At 38.6% G+C, this 17,743-nt stretch overlaps 1 long non-coding RNA gene across 1 annotated transcript in view; it reads right to left on the bottom strand.

Annotated features, from left to right (window-relative positions):
* Positions 1–396: 396 nt before the first annotated feature.
* Positions 397–17,743, bottom strand: part of LOC105880963 (uncharacterized) — a 23,836-nt gene continuing 6,489 nt past the window's right edge. The window contains exons 2-3 of the long non-coding RNA XR_012921458.1: positions 11,816–11,840; positions 397–852 (exon numbers count right to left, since the gene is read on the bottom strand). This is a non-coding gene — a long non-coding RNA (uncharacterized LOC105880963). The remainder of the gene's footprint in view (positions 853–11,815; positions 11,841–17,743) is intronic.

The raw sequence follows: 17,743 nt of genomic DNA, 5'->3' as shown, positions 1-17,743 counted from the left end.
TTAAATTTCTCTACATTCTCATCAACATTTGTTATTTTATGTCTTTTTGCTAATGGCCATCCTAACAGGTGTGAGGTAATATTTCATCATGGGTTTGATTTGCATTTCCCTAATGATTAGTAACTCTGGGCATCTTTTTATATATCTGTTGAAGATTTGTATGTCTACTTTTGAGAAATATCTATCTAGGTCTTTTGCCCATTTTTAAAAAAGGTTATTGATTTTTTTGCTATTGAATTATATGAGTTCCTTATGTATTTTGAATATTAATCCCTTATCAGATATAAGGCTTACAAATATTTTTCCCCATTCCATAGGTTGCCTTTTACTCTGATTTTTTTGCTATGTGGAAGTTTTTAGTTTGATGTAGTAGTCTCACATGCCTATTTTCCCTTTTGTTGCCTATGTTTGTGGTGTTTTATCAGCATTGATTGTTAAACTTTTAAAATTCTTACAAAATAGTTAAATTATTTTTCACTGTTAAGCTTCTTTAATATGTATTAACATAAAACTAGGTGTAAGAAAACCCCTCTACTCTTACAAAATCCAACACAAATTTATAATCTAAAAGTTTATTAAATTCAGTTCAAATTAATATCAATGTAATGTATGATGTTTCTCTGAAACTATTAATACATCTTTCTTGCAGGTGAATATGGTAGAATGCTACAACATAGGACCCTTGAATTTAGCATCCTTCTGTGATTACGGTTCACTTTCATCATTCAGAACCATGACAAGTCTTTATTTAGGGCCCTGTTGTCTTTTGACTTCTACTTGGCTTGAACAGTTGACTATGTCGGAAGTCTACTTCTGTTTTCTTTTTGGCCAGGGATACTTCAAGTTCTCCCACTTAGGGACAAACAATGGATCAATGTAAACAATACAGACACTTAAGTCACAGGCATTTTATTGAAACAAAAACAAAACTTTAAATTATTGAATAAACTCCACAGACTTTCAAGTTGAAATCTGGAGACCCTAATTTGAGAGGATCTGCTAATACGGGATAAGGGGCTTTCAAAGTACTTAGCTAGGGTGAGCTAACACCATGGTTTACCTGTGCGGGCACTGGTTGATGCCTTCCCCTCCCCCCACCCACTTTTAGTTTCAAAAGTGTCCTCATTTGCATGATAAAGTATTCATATCAGATCATACACCCTGGTTATAGCCAGTTCTGGCCTAAGGTTTTAGGATCAGGAAAGACCAGTGCCTTAGTGGCAGAAGTCAGGAAATAGAAGCTAATGTCATTTATAGAAGTTTCATAGACTTCCCTCAGGAAGCATATCTAGTCCAATATGAGTAAAGCTTTAAGGGTTAAACCAAACTTCAGATATATTGTTTGCATTTCCTTTTGTGACTCAGAGACCTCAGTGGTTCCTCCTACTCCCAAACCCTTAAAACATCACCTCAAAACACAGGCTATAAGAAAGGAAATAAAGTAAAAGATTTCATCACAATTTGGATCCTCTGATATCTGAGAGCATCTAAGGTCATTTTAGGGTAGAAGGAGAGAAACTTCTGGAAGGGTGACATTTACTCAAAGAGCTGGAAGACAGGACAGCAGTTTCGCAACTATATGACATAATTTGACTGAAATTGTTGGTAGGAATTGCTACACAATAAAAATGATTCCTCAATGGCAAGTCTCAAGCCTAAATCCAGTTGCAACATGACTTCAGATAGTTCAGTATTAACAACAATGAAAAAATGACATGAAATAGCAATTTTAGAGGAGACTGAGAAAGATTTCTCTAAAATACATACAGAGTATTTTGAGAAAAAAATTTGTGAGTGTATATGGTGTGTGTGTATGGTGTGTGTGTGGGTGTATATGGTGTGTGTGTGTGTGTGTGTATGTGTACTGGACCAGATCCAAGAACCAAAGTGGAACAAACTGAAATGTGCTGAGATTGGTTTGTTGGAGCAAAACTAATGAGAGCATCCAGGCAACCTCAAGTCCTCATTCCTTGACAGGGTGACTATTATTAGCATTATTTCATATTTATCAAGCCCCAACTGGGACACCATGTCATAATGGGCAGGGAAGGAAGAGGGGAAAATGCACCATCTGTCCCTGCATTGGCACTCAGCATGGGAAAACGTCTTGTCTTAAAAGTTGTCTATCAGAAGGTTTAGGAGGTTTCATACGATTTTCAAGGATTTCACTGCTCCAGAGAGAAATCAGTTCAATTATAAGCATCTATTTTGAGTTTGTTGGTTGATTAGGGTATACAAAAATAAGTAAAACTGCGTCTCCATTGTCAAGGATTTACATTCTAGTCAGCTAAGTTTTCTATGCTAAATTATTTGAGTATAACCTTCAAAATTTTTGCCATATTATTTACTGAATATTTTTCTAATATCACTTAATAATTTTCCTATGTCTCTACCTACCTTAGCCTTGTCCTAGAGAATATCTGGGAAATCAAGTATTTGATGTTCTAGATATATATACTTTTAAATGCTTGTGTGTACCTATTTCTAATGTACATTTAAAAATAAACACAATTTAAAAATTTTTAAATGTCACTTCCTTGGATTACCTAAAGTCATTTTTGAACTACTCTATGGGAGTGACCATAGTAAGGAATACTCAGAGAAAATATTATATAAGGGCAAAGTAAGTCAGCTGTCAGTGGTACAAAGAAAGTGTTACTGGAAGTCACAGGAAGATGAGCCTAATTCTGATTGGGTACACCAAGGAGGCCTACTTAGAAGATCTGGTATTAAATGAGCTTTTAAAAAATATGTAAGTCTGTAATATTTTAAAGAACTAAAGCAACATGGCAAAATGATAAGATTTGACAAAGCTTGGTGGTGCATTCACAGATATCCCTATATTAGTCTATTGACTTTTTTATATGCTTAAAATATTTCACAATAACAGCAACAAAGGATGTCTAGAATTTGGAGAAGAGAAAGGCACTCTAAGTAGAGGAGAAAGTATGAGCAGAAGCACAGAATCCTGAAATTCAGGGCAGGTGTCTGGTCCTATTGAAGGTGAGTGCTGGAAAATAAGGCTGGAAAGGTAAGACAAGGTCAGCTCAGACAGGACCAGGCTGTGGTCCTGACCGAGAGGATGGCAGTGGTGGGAATCCCTGGAGGTTTCTGATGAGTAAGATGTGACCAGAGCAGTAAATTAGGAACAGAACCCTAAGAGAAATTTAGAGAACTGGGAGAGCCCAGAGTTGACGGATCTTGTTAATGATTCAGGTGAAGATAATGGTCTACCAAAGCCCCATAACATTCTGATTTCCTCCCTTGTTCTGCTTGCTTGCATTGTTTTATAATTGAACTGATTTTTTTAAAAATCAAACCAAAACAAAACCCCCCAAACCATACATTTCCACTGGACAGTCACATTTCCTCCTTTCTATACCAGATCCTTTGTAGTCTCATTCAACTATATTATAGACCAGGAGTTGGTAAACTTTTCCTGCAAGGGGCCAGAGAGTAAATATTTTAGACCTTGCAGGCCACACAGACCCATGGCAACTACTCAACTCTGTCGTTGTAGCAAGAAAAGGAGTCATAGAAAACACATAATGAATGACCATGGCTGGATTCCAATAAAATTTTATTAATAGACACTGACATTTAAATTTCAGATAATTTTCACGTGTTATATTTTTCTTTTGATTCTTTCAACAATTAAAAAATGTAGAAAGTATTCTTAGTTTTCAAGCTGTAAAAAAAGCAGAATGAATATTAGGGAAATGCAAAACAAAATCACAGCAAGACACAACTTTTCACGCCCCTAGGATAGCCATAATAAAAAAGATGGATAGGCAGAGCGTGGTGGCTCATGCCTGTAATCCTAGTACTCTGGGAGGCCAAGGCGGGTGGATTGCTCAAGGTCAGGAGTTCAAAACCAGCCTGAGACCCCCTCTCTACTAAAATAATAGAAAGAAATTAATTGACCAACTAAAAATATATATACAAAAAAAAAGATGGATAATAACAAGTGTTTGCAAGAATATGGAGAAATTAGAACATTATTGGTAGGGATGTAAAATGCCACAGCCACCTTGGAAAACAGTTTGGTAGCTCCTCAAACTTTTTACCGTATGCTCCAGCAATTTCACTCCTAGGTATATACAAATGAAAATATATGTCCACACAAAAACTTGTACAGGAGTGTTCATAGCAATGTTATTTGTAACAACCAAGAAGTGGAAACAATCCAAATGTCCATTTACTGATGAGTAGATAAAATGTGGTGTATCTATATAATGAAATATTATTTAGCAATAAAAAGGAATGAAGCATTAATGTGTTAGAACATGGATGGATCTGGAAAACATGCTAAGTGAAAGAAGCCAGTCACAAAAGACCACACAGTTTATGATTCCACTTACATGAAATGTCAGAATAGGCAAATATATAAGGACAGAAAGTAGATTAGCAGTTACCTCCAGCTGGGTGGGTTGTGGGGACAGACAGAGAATGAATGCTAATGAGAGTAGGTTTTGGGGGTTTGGGGTGATGTAAATCTTATAAAATTGATTTTTGTGATGGTTGTACAACTCAGTGAATATACTAAAAACCACTGAACTGTAAACTTTGTAGGGTGAATTACATAGTATGTGAATTATAGTTCAATAAAGCTGTTAAAAAAATAAACAATAGGCTATGGGCCAATCGATCCTGCAGGCAGTAGGTGGTTGGCAACTTCTGTTGTACAGATAGATATTTGTGCAGGACACCAGATGAGCTGGTTCCTTTCAGAAGCTTACTAGTGAAGTCAGCTATTCACACTGGAAGATTCAATTTAGGAGAGCTAGAAGATGACTGTAGGCAGAAAGTCCTTTGTTCTGAGGTCTTGCTGGTGAAAGGATCTGTCTTATACATGTGTGATGTAAACAGTGATGAATTCCTAGCCACCTGGTGGTTTGTCATTAAATCCAGGAATTCAGCCCATGAATTCAGATACACTCAAACTCACTGTGGTTTCTGGTATAAGGTTCCTGCATAGCCCCCAGGTTGCAAGGACCTTCACTTGGTGCCAGACAAACAATCATTTTGTATATTTCTCTTCTTCTAGACCATTTGGCTAGTGTCTTTGTTTGTTCAGGCTGCTATAACAAAATACCATAGACTGGGTGGCTTATAAACAACAAATATATATTGCTCACAGTTCTGAGGGGCTGAGAAGTCTAAGAGCAAGGCGTTGGCAGATTTGGTGTCTGCTGAGGGCCTGTTTCCTGGCTATCTGCTTCACAGGTATCTGTCCTCTCTCACTGTGTCTTCACATAGTGGAAGCAGGGAGGGAGCTCTCTGGAGCTCTTTTATAAGGGCACTACCCATTCACAAGGGCTCTGCCCATATGAACTAATCACCCTTCAAAGGCCCCACCTCCAAATACTATCACACTGGGGGAGGTTAGGTTCCAACATATCAATTTGGGGGTTGGGGACACAAACATTCACCCTATATAGCTAGTTAGCTTAAATTCCTAAACTTAACAGTTTTGAAAAACAAAGCTTCATCTCATTGTCCTTTTGGAGAGTTAATAAGAGGAGTTGATGGTAGAGTTTAACTTAAATTTTTCTTGTAATCAGAGTCTTGGACAAGGCAACTGCATTTGGGATCTTACACATTCATTCCACAAATATATAATTAGTGCCTACTGTGTGTCAGGCACTATTCCAGGTGGTAGAGATATAGTAAGGGACAAGAAATAAAAATCCCTACCTTCATTGGGTTTATATTCTAGTAAAATAGTTAACCCTTCTTTTATCTGCTTCTTTCCATAATGAAATACTACACCTTATTATCATGAATTAGTCTTGAATCAGATTTCTGTGTTCCATGAAAAGTCATGTCACCTCTTTCTCTAGGGAGGCAGAATAGATCCAAACTCATCCAAGACTGAACTGTTAAGTCCTGTGAGTTCTGTCCACAGTATAGTTAAAAAAACATCCACTTGTCTTCCTAGTAGCCTGAGCCAATATCATTCCATACCTAGATTACAGCAATGGCTTTTGTACAGGTCTCCCTGAATCTTTAATTTCCCTGTAATTATTAAAATAATTAAATCTGATCATATCCTAATTTTAAAATATTCCAATAGCTTTTCTATTTTTCTTAGGATTAAGTTTAAAATACTTAACCTGGCCTGGGGTGGCACCACATGTACTGGTCCCTACCCACATCACCTCAAGTCACCCTACCCTTGGCTTGTAATGTTCCCCCCACATTGGTCTTCTCTCTTTATCTTGAACATGCCAATCCCCTAGATCACAGGCTGTGACCTCCTGCCTGAAACACTTCCCCCACCACCACCAAGTTTATTTCCACTTACATCCATAAGATTCAGCTGAAATGTCACTTTCTCAGTGAGCCTATCTCTGATTCCACCCTATTATGCACTTTTAGTTATTACATATTTATGTTATTACTTATTTAATTAATGTCACCTTCATTAGGAGGCTACCTCCATGAAACAGGGCCATGTATGATTTGTTTACTATGGTACCTCCTTACCCAGCCTGGGATCTGCCTCATAGTAGATGCTCAATTGATGTTTTCAATGAGAAACGGATGTTTTGAAAAAGAAGATCAAATAGGACAAGAAGACTATTGAAATTACCTGAAAAAGTGGAAAAGCATTTTATGGCTAAATACTATTATGTAATGTAAATTAAAATAAAAAGAATGAAGAAAGAGGGATATGATTAGACAGGGAGGAAAGGAAAAGGGGAGAGAGTGACAAAGAGATGAGGGAGAAACTGGCAGAATCACAGCTGTGTATTGCAATAGGAGGAGGGCAGGTAAAAGAGAGACTTTTACTTAAAATAAAAACTGGTGATGGCTTGACTGGAGGAGCATTTATTTTAGGAACACTTTTAGGAGACTTGGAAAATTGAAATCCAGGACTGCTACCCACACACTGGTCAGAGTAAAGACTATCCACAATTTTATAAAGAATAATTTTGTCCACCTCTTTATTCTTTTTTTTTTTTTTTTTTTTTTGAGACAAGTTCTTGCTGTTGCCTGGGCTAGAATGCAACAGCATCATCATAGCCCATGGCGGCCTCAAACTCCTAGGCTCAAGGATCCAAGTAGCTGGGACTACAGGCATGTGCCACCATATCCAGCTAATTTTTCTATTTTTTGTAGAGATGGGGTCTCACTCTTGCTTAGGCTGGTCTCAAACTCCTGGCCTCAAGCAATCCTCCCACCTCGGCCTACCTGAAGTCTAAGATTATAGGCGTGAGCCACCATGCCAAGCTTCTTTATGTCTTTTGTCCTAAATTCATAGACTCTAGCCAAGGAGATATTACAAACCTTCCTCAGAAGGGCTAAAAGTTTTAGGAAATAAAGCACATTGCAGTATTTCTGTTTTCAAGTGTAAAGTCTCTCAATAATTCACTTCTAGGCTCAATTCTAGGATAATTTGTGTTTCATCTCCACTTTCTTTATGGTGCCCAGGTGGTGATAGCTAATTAAAAAAAAATTGGAAGGGAATCTTTGGTTTTATCATTAAGTGTCAGAAAGAGGGCAATTCTAGAAAGAAATGTTTAATAACAAGCAGAAAGCACAGCCCCAAGGGGCCATGCAGACCTTTGCCTCATATGTAAATGGGTGAATGGATGGAAATGCCACCTTTTAGTAAAGTAGGCCACAATGACAGGAATAAATTAAGAATTTAATGATGTATCTATACTTAAGAAAAAAGACTCAAAATATCTTCTCTGAGGTGCACAAGATATGAATTTTAATGATGCCAATGATGCCGTTGAAAGAAACAAGCCCACGAGGCACAAAGGAAGAGTCCTAATGAGTGCTTCAATCTGCAGAATTAACTGGAAAGAAAATGTTGACAAAGGTATATTTCCAATCAAGTTCTGGAGTTTAGGTAATGTCTATGTGTGAGAATATTTAGATTTTAAGAAAAGGATAAAAATTAGTGTATTTGCTGGGGTTCATAGTATATAGCACTAGCAAAACTGATTACTATAATTATTTCAACAGCTAATTATGGAGAGCTAACTATGTGCTAGGCACTATAAAGATTAATAAGACCCACTGCCTATCTTCAAAAAGCTTACAATATAGCACGGGGAATAAGTTAACCACAAAAATAACTATAAGGTCATTTATAGTAATGACCAGGAGATTCAAAGTTTTACAAGAGTTAGAAAAGGCTTATATCTTACTGAGACAATCAGTAACATTTTCATGAAAAGAGATAGCATTTGAGATGAGAATTAAAAAATAGTAACATATTCATAGTCTGGTATGTGAGGGAAGAGCATTCCAGACAGTAGGTACAGAAACAGCAAGGATACAGAAGGGGAAAGCAGGAGATATTTTTAGGAAACTCAATAGTTATTTTGCCAGAGTATGAACTATACATGTTTGGGAAGGAGGACAGTAGGAACTACAACTGGAAAGGTAGATGGGAGTCAGACTGTGAAGAGCTTTTAATTAATTCATTCATTTAACAAATATTCACTGAGCACTGTGCCTGGCATTGTGTTAAAAACACAGTGGCAAAAAAAAAAAAAAAATAGGAGCCAAGTGTGGTGGCATAGCTCAGCTACTCAGGCAGCTGAGGTGGGAGGATCACACAAGCCCAGGAGTTTGAGACCAACCTGGGCAGCATAGCAAGACCCCATCTAAAAAAAATAGGGGTCTTGAATATTATAATCACAACTGTGTATTCAGACTCACAACCAGAGGCCTAAACATACTTTTGATAAAACAAAGTCATCTTATTTGACTGCTCCCCAACTTTCTTATTAAATTAGTCAAACTTACCAATGGTGGGAGTCTGAGTCCATGTGAAAAGAAATGCCTTCTCCCTGTCTCACAGGGGTTCAAAAGTAATTTTGAGGAAAAAAGAAACACATTTGCAACCAATTATACTTTCAAGTTACATTCTAGTTTCAAGAAACTAGGTCAAATTCCTTAGCAGGTTTGGAAGGATTTAACCCATTCCTTTCTAGAAAAAGTAGCTTCTGCAACTTGTTCTGCCCAGAGGCTGGTCCTGTTCAGTTTGTCCCAGTGAGGATGATAATATGGTGATGATCCTGTCCCAGTGCCTGATCCACTAGACTGGCCAAATTTGGATTTTAGCAACTGGAAGCTACTGCAAATGAATTCCAAGGACAAACCCTTGCAGCTGCTTTCCACCTTGAATGACTAGAATATCAATCTATAAACACCTTGAGGACCTGTGGAAACAACAGGAACTCAGATTTTAAAGTGGTAAATATGGGTGTGCTGGCTATTAAAATAAAGAGGGTGTGTCTATGTTTAAAGTCTTTTAAAAAGAAATGTGAAATAACAAAAAATTAAAAATAGAAATAGAAGTAACCGAAATGCAGAGCAATTATGTAGCTGACAATTAAAATGAAATGTAAGAATAGTACATCAGGGAAAAGCCTACAATAAAAGATTATCATTAACTCAAGGAGTTATAATAAAGAGGCTTCCAGGCTGAGTGTTAATTGGGCATACGGTGGATGCAGGGGCTTAACACGCTTTCTCAGTTTGAAGCCCGAGTGGCAGAACTCCTTGTCCTCAGGGTTTTAACTCAGGCTGCCAAGCTTGTCACCACAAGTCCTTACACAAAGCTTCTGGACCTTCAACATCCTCACTGATGAATGTGAATTTACTTACTATTCTACTTACCACTTACATGTTAGCCTTCTAATAATACAGTGCCTCAGAGTATCTAATTGCTGTCCTTTTACCCTCTCAACCTGAAATCCACGTTGGGCCAGCCCAACCAGGAAAATGGCCTAGTTTTGATCCCCCAGACAAATGTAGGAGCCATTTTTAAAAATCAGATTTCTGGGTGACCGTCTAGCTTGGAAAGAAAGACACAGCAGAAATACTAATCATTTAATTCAGTCAATAACTATATTATATGTTATATGTTACATGTTTGAATGCCCCTTCCTAGCACCGTACTTGATGCTATGAGGAAGAGAAGTGTCAGAGGCTAACAGTTATGGATATAGGGATCAACACAATTAAATAAAGGAAAGAAAGAAAGAAAGGTATAAGATAGTAAGGACATGACTAACTGTTAATCTCTTTCTTGTATGTACTGTGCTAAAAAGGCACCCTTGTCAAACTTGCTACCATGGTGACAGTTACTAAGAAATGCACAGATGCACATATGAACAGGTTACAGACTTCTGTTTTTTTCTTAAATATGAAGTGTTTTTCCAATCAGATGGATGATTCTTAATATCAGTTTCCAATTACCTCTGTGGATTCTCTATATTCATGTACTTAAAGAAAACTGGACCAAGAGCATGTAGACCTATCCATGCTGACCCTGAACAGTTTGGGAGTTTTCTGTTGCTCAGAGATCAGGCTTTAACCCTTCATATGTCATTTAGAAAAGCTTTGGAATGATTTGGGATTCTCCTATTGCCCTATAAGTGATAGGGGGCAGAATAAGAACTGGTTCCCTGTAGAAAACTCTCTACTATATCCTCCATCATTCACAGGCCAAGATCCTCGCACGATTTCCACAAAAGAAACCTTTCCACATTCAGTCACACGAATAGCTGCTTGGACAGTGACCACAGCTCTGCTTTAAGGATAAGACTCTTATCTATGACTGCAGAAAAAAAAAATTTCCAAAGGTGCTGAGTGCTGTTTCTCTGTGGCAGCCTTAAATTACATTTGCATGTCATCCCCAAAGGAAGGTAACATATGACAACAAACACAGACTCTTATGAGGATGGATATTTTCCCTTGGACAGATCTCAAACTATACCTATATATCTGATTTTTTTTCTGTCGCCAGGGGTAGAGTACAGTGGTATTATCATAGCTCACTGCAACCTCAAACTCCTGGGCTCAAGCCTCAGCCTCCTGAGTAGCTGAGACTATAAGCACATGCCACCATCCCTGGCTAGTTTTTCTATTTTTTGTAGAGATGAGGTCTCACTCTTGCTCAGGTTGGTCTCAAACTCCTGAGCTCAAGTGAGCTTCCCACCTTGGCCTCCCAAAGTTCTAGGATTACAGGTTTGAGCCACCATACCAGCTTATACCTATATATCAGGGGTCCTCAAACTTTTTAAACAGGGGGCCAGCTCACTATCCCTCAGACCGTTGGAGGGCCGTTGGAGAGTGCGATGCACATTCCACACATGAGCACTGTGGGCCCGGACGAGTTGGCTACTAAGCAAGACATGCAGTGGCAACAAAAACACCCAGTGGGCCAGATAAATGTCCTCAGCAGGCCACATGTGGCCCGTGGGCCGTAGTTTGAGGATGTCTGCTATATGCCATTATACACACTTAATCACCAGCCTGTTATGTACTGTGTAGAGCACCAGACTAGGTACTATAGAAGAAAACTATAAAACAAAATTGAAATCCTACAGGAGCTTAGAATTTAATAAAAATTTCTGTCTAACTGTACAGAAATAATAATTATGGAATGAAAAACAAGGTAGAATTGATTCATAGAGTTCTGAAATTTTAGAACTAGAAGTATTATGTTTTAAAGATTGTTTACAGAGGACAAAAAGTAGATCCCTGACAGGTTAGTAGTTTACCTGAGGTCACAAAGTGAATTAGTGGCAGAACCAAGAATCATAGACATTAAGAGCTTTGTCTACCTCACCACATGTAACAATTATTAAGCATCAATTCTACACAAGGAATGTGTAGCTTGAGATAACACATAGAAAATGCCCAGCACAAGATCTGGAATCAGCAGCTGTTATTATCACAGTCATCATCATAATGGCTAGGAATACAAATTTTGTTATTAGCCAGATCTTGATGTAAGTCCCGGTTCTGTCATTTACCATGTAACAGGAGATAAGCTACTTACCTTCTCCAACTCCCAGTTTCTTCACCTATAAAAAAGGGGAGTCGTGAGGGTTAAACAATATATATAAAGTGTTTGGTGTATTACCTAGCATGTTGAAATTGTTCAAATATTAGCGACAAAGAAAATAAGAGAAGACAAAGAAAATAAGAGAAGAAATGCTTTGTGTGTGACAAAGAAAATAAGAGAAGAAATGCTACTTGGGATGTTATAGGAACTATTTATCATTTTCAATACACACACACTGATTACCTACAGAATGATGAATATGCTTTCAAGGATCCAGTCTAGTAGAGGGAACTGCAAGCAACTAAGCTATTATGACATGGAGTGATACATACATATATACATTATGGAAAATTGCAGAGCTAGCACTAAGAGCTCTGGCAGCTCACAAAAGGGCATCCAATCCAGTAAGGGCAGAGGTAGGGAAGGGTTTCTAAAATGAAAGAATAAAGAGTTGGCCAAAGATGAGCAGAGCTCAATAGAATCTAAAGTCACACTCAAAGGTCAATCCCTTGGGAAAATAAATAAATAAAGTCACAAACCAGCTCTGATGGGTACTCTGAACTGGCTCTGGTACTCAGCATCCATTCCAATCTTTTCATGTGCTTTCTTACACTGCAGAGTCTAAAGAAGGAAAAACCATATTTCTCCCTATCTCCCTGCAGCTAGGGTTATGCTTCTGCCAATTAGATGCACTTGGAAGGTGGATCCCAGGCTGTAGACATCTGTTTTGTTTCTGCTGGCAAACTTAGTTGTGCACACACTGGGCATCTCTGTAGCAGTATTTCAGTGCTAGGACTACCTCTGTGGCTGTTGAGAGGAAGTTGCAGGGGCACTGGTGTCCTCTTGATCCTTGGATCACAACTACAGTGGTATGCCCATGAACTAACCGTTCACTGGAGGCCCCTGACTCCCTGCCTTTCTGATTGTCGCAGAGGTAGCAACTCTCCCAGTAGACTGTCCAGCAGTCTTGTCCTAGCAATCATTCCTGGAGGCCTGCCAAGTGACAATTCCTTTAGCCTTTCCAATGATTTTGTAAGCTTCTGATACCCTATATTAAATACCTTTTTTGCTGAAAATAGTGTGAGTAGTTCTATTTCTTGCATCTAATACACCAAATACAAATATTTAAAATGTGCTATGAATAATATAGTTTATAGGGGTCAGAAAGCTAGCAAACTTTTTCTGCAAAGAGCCAAGAAAGTAAATATTTTAAGCTTTATGGGTCACATATGATTTCTTCTCTTCCTTCGTCCTCCTCTTCTTGTTTAAAAATTCTTCTATTATTTTTTTTTTGTAGAAACAGAGTCTCACTCTGTTGCACAGGCTGAAGTGCAGTGGTGCAATCATAGCTCATTGCAACCTCAAACTCTTAGGCTCAAGTGATCCTCTTGCCTCAGTCTCCTGAGTAGCTAGGACTATAGGTATGAGTCACCATGCCCAGATAATTTTTTAAAATTTTTTTATAGAAATGGGGTCTTACTACATTGCCCAGGCTGGTCTTGAAATGGCCTCAAGTGATCCTCCCACCTCAGCCTCCCAAAGTGCTAGGATTAGGGGCTTGAGCCACCATACCCAGCCTATACACCTTCATTAGAGAAATGTCTATTCAAGTCCTTTGCTCATTTTTAAATCAAGTTTTTTGTTGTTGTTGTTGAGTTGTAGGAGTTCTTTTTATATTCTGGACATTAAGTCATTAACAGATATATGATTTGCAAATATTTTCTCCCATTCTGTTGGTTGCCTTTTCATTCAGTTGATTGTGCCAGTCCTGTTTTAATCTATGCCCATGAATAAACGTCTAGTCTAGAGTAACTTGCTGACAGTCTGGCCAGGTCTGGAGCCATCTTCTGTCCTAAAGACACTAGGGGCAATGATCCAGAAACATCTCTATCTTGGATAGTTCAGATCTAGATACTATAATCCCCAACAATATCCAAAAGCATCCCCATATCTTCGCTTTGGGCCAGAACCAGCCAACCCAAGGTTTCTGGGGCTGTAGAATTAGAAGCAGCCTCAAGACTGGGTGAATAAATGTGAAGTATGGAGGTGAGCTCCCTAGATTTAGGTTTAGCATTATCAAGTGTCTGCCACTAGAATGCTGAAATCAAACCAAACTTCAACATCTATTTTTTAATTCAACATTATTCCTTTTTACTTCAAATGGGAATTCACTTCAGATTCTTTGATGTTCCATGTTTATTCTGAGGAAATAAAACATCCCAACCCTGGAGACCTTAATGATTCCAAAGCAAATATAAGGAGAGTTAATTCAATATTGGTGTAGAATGCAACCCAGTTCAAGCATTAGTTGCTCCCAAAAGCCTTGCTGATTCTGTACTAATAGATATGAACACCATGGAATGGTGCATTTCTTAAAATATCCTATTTGAAGTGATAAGATTCTGATTTATAAAAGGTCTAGTTTCTCTTCCAATCACTACTACCTTTTGGAGAAGCTGAATACTCTGGCTTGTTAATATTGGAGAGATTTTTTTTTTTTTTTTGAGACAGAGTCTCACTTTGTTGTCCAGGCTAGAGTGAGTGCCGTGGCGTCAGCCTAGCTCACAGCAACCTCAAACTCCTGGGCTCAAGCGATCCTCCTGCCTCAGCCTCCCGAGTAGCTGGGACTACAGGCATGCGCCACCATGCCCGGCTAATTTTTTTTTTTTTAATATATATATCAGTTGGCCAATTAATTTCTTTCTATTTATAGTAGAGACGGGGTCTCGCTCTTGCTCAGGCTGGTTTTTTGAACTCCTGACCTTGAGCAATCCGCCCGCCTCGGCCTCCCAAGAGCTAGGATTACAGGCGTGAGCCACAGCGCCCGGCCGAGAGATTTTTTTTTTAAAGCTGAAAACATATTGATGTAAAATGTCTGACTGCCTGACTGTCAAGACTCTTATTCCTAGATTTAGCACATGATAAAATTATTTATTCCACCTGGCTACAGAAACGGAAACTTTTAGGAAGCAAATAAGTGTATAATTTTTCTGGTCCCCACAAGAAAAATAAAACGGGAGGGAAGATTAAGGACAGAGCTGCATAAGGTCCAGCAGAAGAAATGCTGGAATCATAGGATCCGAATTCTCTGCCTCCCTGACTTTCATGTTAAGTTGTTGCTATTCAAGTATTTATGTACAATGATTTTTATCACTGCATACCTCTAATCATGTCAGGAACAGTGACATTTACACTGTCAATAACAGAAAATCCCTTGGCCGGGCGCGGTGGCTCACGCCTGTAATCCTAGCACTTTGGGAGGCCGAGGCGGGCGGATTGCTCAAGGTCAGGAGTTCGAAACCAGCCTGAGCGAGACCCCGTCTCTACCAAAAATAGAAATAAATTAATTGACCAACTAAAAATATATATACAAAAAATTAGCTGGGCCTGGTGGCGCATGCCTGTAGTCCCAGCTACTCGGGAGGCTGAGGCAGTAGGATCGCTGAGCCCCGGAGTTTGAGGTTGCTGTGAGCCAGGCTGACGCCATGGCACTCACTCTAGCCTGGGCAACAAAGTGAGACTCTGTCTCAAAAAAAAAAACAGAAAATCCCAATACAGTAGGTTAAAAAAATACTTATTTTCCCCATTATAATAAGAAATCCAGAGATAAGCATTTGCTGACCTTGGTTTAAATGTTCAATGATCTTGTCAAGGCCAAATCCCCAATTGTCTTGACTTTTCTTTCCTGGATGAAAGATGGGTACTATAGCTCCAAATAGCTTTCCTATGACATTCTTTCCAGCACTGTCCAATAGGAAATTTTGTGATGATGGAAATTGCTATATCTGTGTCATCCAATATGATAGCCACTAGCCACAGGTAGCTACTGAACATTTGAAATGTGGCTAGTATAACTAAAGAAGTAAAGTTTAAATTTTACTTAGTTTTTAATTCATTTAAAATGTAGGCCGGGCGCTGTGGCTCACGCCTGTAATCCTAGCTCTTGGGAGGCCGAGGCGGGCGGATTGCTCAAGGTCAGGAGTTCAAAACCAGCCTGAGCAAGAGCGAGACCCCGTCTCTACTATAAACAGAAAGAAATTAATTGGCCAACTGATATATATATATAAAAAAAAAAATTAGCTGGGCATAGTGGCACATGCCTGTAGTCCCAGCTACTCGGGAGGCTGAGGCAGAAGGATCACTGGAGCCCAGGAGTTTGAGGTTGCTGTGAGCTAGGCTGACGCCACGGCACTCACTCTAGCCTGGACAACAAAGTGAGACTCTGTCTCAAAAAAAATAAATAAATAAATAAAATAAAATGTAAACAGCCACATGTTGCAAGTGGCTACCATATGGGACAGTGCAGCTTTAGACTAATACTGGGCAAAGGTTATTTATAGAACAGATCTAAAATATTCATTCTCTTTTGAACCTTACTTTCTTACCCCACTACTCTATATAATTCCCTGATCTTGATTTTAAAATCTCATTATTTTAACAATTGGATGTGTACAAAAACAAAATGGGAAGAGCTGATTTAGTGTAAAAAAGAATGTGTGTGTGTTTGTATTTTGTCAGACATTAATTTTTTACTTACAAAAGGAAAAGTAAGTTAGTTGAAAGTTAGATGCTAAAGAGTTATATAATGTATTGCTAATTATGTTGTATTTTAAGCAAATAATCTGAAAAGAACATGAAAAAAGTTGTTCCATACCAAATGTCTTCTTCCTCTTGGTAAGCCAAAGAAGACTTCTCACTCAAATCATGTTTTTCAACCACTCTGTTGATATAGTAAGGGAGATAACTGCAGAAACAATGGGCTAATGCCTGAATAACAATGTGGAAGTCTCTTACTACACAGGTGGGAGGCTTGTATGTAGGGATAACTCACTAACAGCAGCCATGTTTATGTAGGTAAGATAGACAAATCTTGGTTTGCATCTCAGCCTTAACAATTAGTGTTTGTGTGCACTTTAGATGAGTTACTTAATTTTTGAGAGCCTCCATTTCTCCATAATCAAATGGTTATAACTATACCTACCTTAAAGACTTATAGGAAGATTAGTGATATATAAGGCACCTAACACACAGTAAGTGCTACATCAGTGACACTTTTAGTCCATTGTTTACTGAATAAATGAAACAATGGGCTGGGAACAGTGGTTCGTGCTTATAATCCTAGCACTCTAGGAGGCCAAGGTGGGAGGATTGTTTGAGGTCAGGAGTTCGAGACCAGTCTGAACAAGAGCGAGACCCCATCTCTACCAAAAATAAAAAAAAATTAGATGGGTATGGTGGCATATGCCTGTAGTCCCAGCTACTTGGGAGGCTGAGGCAGGATTGCTTTAGCCTAGTAGTCTGAGGTTGAAGTAAGCTATTACCATCCCATTGCACTCTAGCTGGGGACACAGAGCGATACTCTGTCTCAAAAACAAAAAATTTTAAAAAGATGAGTGTGCAGACTCAGGCAGAAGATAATAAAAAAGAAAAAAAAGAAGAAGTAAAAAGAAAGAATGGATGCCTTGCTCTGTTCTTAATGCCCTTCTGCCCCTAAAGTGGATTTTTATAACTAAAATGGTTTTGTCACTGGCATTATAACTAGGGTTATTTTCAAAGACCTGTGAAGAACAGTATCAAATCAATGGTCCTGAGTAAAGCTGGTTTTCTAGAATTAACAGGAGATATTCTGGCTGAAATTAAGAAACAACTTCTTGAGCAATAAAATATTACTGAAGAAGCAGTTAAGGGCTTCCATCTTTAGATATTTTTAGGAAGACAGATAATTCTCTACTTTGAAAGTTTCTTTATCTATGGGAGCCAGCCTCCAGGACAGCCTTCAATGATCCTTGCTTCCTAGCAATTCATGCCCTTCAGTAGTCTCCTGCTCAAATTCAATCAAGGCTGGCCCTGAATACAGTAGAGGTGATGTGTGAATTCTAAGGCTAAGATATAAAAGGCATTGCAGCTCCTTCACTGGTCTTT

Source organism: Microcebus murinus, chromosome 10 (genome assembly GCF_040939455.1).
Source record: "Microcebus murinus isolate Inina chromosome 10, M.murinus_Inina_mat1.0, whole genome shotgun sequence".
Lineage (NCBI taxonomy): Eukaryota > Metazoa > Chordata > Mammalia > Primates > Cheirogaleidae > Microcebus > Microcebus murinus.
Note: the sequence above shows the minus strand (reverse complement) of the source record. Positions and strands in the feature narration are given on the sequence as shown.